The sequence below is a fragment of the Cupressus sempervirens genome, chromosome 1 (assembly GCF_028749045.1).
Source record: "Cupressus sempervirens isolate cs-2001-9-10 chromosome 1, ASM2874904v1, whole genome shotgun sequence".
NCBI lineage: Eukaryota > Viridiplantae > Streptophyta > Pinopsida > Cupressales > Cupressaceae > Cupressus > Cupressus sempervirens.
Window position 1 is genome coordinate 509,319,390 of NC_143118.1, and position 3,115 is coordinate 509,322,504.

A 3,115-nucleotide genomic window follows, 5' to 3' on the forward strand; every position below is an offset into this window, starting at 1 on the left:
CATGATATCCATGTATCCAAAGTAAAACATAAGTCATAAGAGAACATACTCTAGATACACCAAAGTACCAAGTGAATATCCAACACCAGCCTCAAACTAGAAATAGACCATCTCTGTACACCAGTCCCCAATAGTGGTATATATAGCTATACCTTCAAACCACGTGGATCCCACATGTCCATTCCCCTCATGCTGATGGAGATAATGACCCAACCACAATCACAAAAGGCAATCACCTTGGCTGACACATACGCTAATCAAGAACATGATACCATCATCTATATGCTCATGAAGACAATGTAATACATCAGGTCACTTGCCAAATCCACTATGGATAACTATGTAGGGACTCTAGAGGAGTGTAAGTCACTTGGCATCAAAAAGCCTAAGCTATATCAGGTGTAGAACAAATCCCTCAGGAAACCATCATACTAGTGTGAAATGAATCCCTTAGGAAACCATCACACCATGCCCTAAGATACACTGTACATTCATTCACTTATCTAACATTATTTTTTATTACCTATTTATTAATTAATTTATTAATTTAGTTATTCATGCTACCTTGTTGGAACACAACCGAGGTATAGAAGAGGAGCCACTCCACACATCTATCCTACATACCCATTCTCATCTCACAATGAGTTCCCAAAGACAATGCAAGTCCCCAACCCAACCCCAAATGAATAATCCCTCAACTGACCTATATCTAGGAGTTTGGGTCTCGCAAGCACTCATCAAATGAATGCATATGTACTCATGTGTAGGCACAACCAACTTCATGAAATAGCCACATAATACCAATGCAAGGGTTGGATAGGAGAAATGCCACAAAATAAACTAGAATAACAATCTCACTCAACTAACGTATATCTGGCAGTACAAATTCTACACAAATTCCAATGAGGCAAGAAGCACCAAATATCATGAACTCACTCAATCGGCCTAAATATGGGAGTATAGATTCTACATCATAAAAACCATGGTCGAATTAGAAACCTAGAATTTATTCTAAATCAATGACCCATAATTAGTGCCAAGAAATACCTAAGAAAGTTGGGTGTCATGCAAATTGAGGCAAAATCACAAATGATCAGAATTCAACAAAATAAAAACCCTTTTAAAAATCGGGTATAGAAACCCCAGATGTAAAATAAATTTTGGGTTCAAAGTCTGTATGCAAAAATAGCCAACATAACAGTTTGAAAACCCAAAACCCCAAGTCAAGAGGCAATCAAATCTTCATACTTGTCCAACCAGGTAGATCCAACATACAAGAATGGAGCGGAACACTAGTTCTCTACCTCCTAGCAAATGATTATCCAAAACAAACTCTAAAACAAAGCCAAAATGCAAAAATGGGAGAGCCCTACCTGGTAGCCAAAAGGGAAAAATGGAGAATGCTAGCTATAAAATAATCACTCTGTTAAAACTACCAAAAGCCTTGGCAAACCAAGGCCTCCTTGAGTTGGATCCAACAAGATCAACCTCACATCAATCCCACACCCGCAACTCCCACAACGAGCAAAACTATAATTCCTCCTTATGAGGATTTGGGAATTTTCTCTCCAAAATCAAGTTTCAAAAGTGAGAAGTGAGAAAGAACTCACTTTTTGGGATATATATTCACTTTTAAAAGTGAAATATTAAAACAAGAAAGTAACTGGTGCACTTAATTAAATTCCTTCTCAACCCAGACCAAAATCAAGCAATTCCAATTAAATGGAATTCAACTACAACAAAGCTACCAATAGTTAAAATAAGTTAAATCAACATAAAATTACCTTAAGACATTAAATTGCAATAATTAGATAAATTCCACAACCACTATGGACTAAATGCACAAGCACGCTCATAGGTCTAATCACTTAATGCATTATGAATCTGGATTTACCAATTACCAAAGGATTAAAATATCACTAAAAGATACATCATCCATATAGGGATGATATTGGCTCAACAAAAAAATTTCGATCACCAACTCCATATGCCACTGCTAAGGATATAAATCGTGCATAATAAACACACACAATCAAGTGTAGATGCACAATATATAATAGCCGAAACAACTATTATCTAAAATCGCATAATTAAAGCATCTAATTAATTTCATTAAAATAATCTATTTAAATCATTCATTTGCATAATAGTAAAAGATTACTACAAGAATGATGTAAATATTAGTAGCACAATCTCATCACAAAGAAAGATAATCAAGCTAGCATCCATCAGGATGACTTACAAAAATCAAATGGGGGAGATACTACATTATCCCCTCCAAAGACTAGGCTTACTCTTGGAAGCCTACAATCTAAGAATAGAAACCAACCACCCGAAGTGCCCAAATACAATCCAAAAAATCACAAAAACTTCATCTAGCCACAACTCAACACCATAAGGCAAGATAAATACTCAAAATCCTAGTTGCCAAAGAATGCAACAATAACATGTTCATAATCGTAAGAGAGGAGGAATGTTGACACACACCATTCATCTAGATCAACAAGTAAAAGCATATTCTTAAGCCATATGCTCTCATTTAACATAGCCAATATTAGATCACCCTTCAAGCAATTAAGAACAATTGAAACCCAAAGATTTTAATAGCTAGCAACAATAATAAATAACCATTTAATAGTTATACACCTTTTATCAAATTTCTTTCTCTTTCATAGAAATATTGCATTTAATCAACATTGAACCAAAAAACCTTTTCATTACAATTTATATCTATTAACACCCATACACTAGTATGTTCTCTACAATCTCATCCCTTAAACATACTATAAGTGGTCTGAAATGGACATGATAGAGTCACAAAATACAACTGGGCAGTAGTAAAATAGATCCAGAATAGTCATCATGAAATAAAATAAAAGCCCAAAGAGGGGAATTATCAATTCCAATAGTGAATCTCAGAAAGTCCATATTTCAACAATAAGTCAAATGTGACAACTGTCACAAAGAGAGCGATAGAGAAATTTGATGACTAATCAAAGAAAGGAAAATACTAAAAACCAATGCTAGCCCAACAACATGAGGAAAGCACCTCCACCCAAATAAAATAAGGTACCGACTAAATCACATAACATGGGATGACTCAGAACAGTCACCC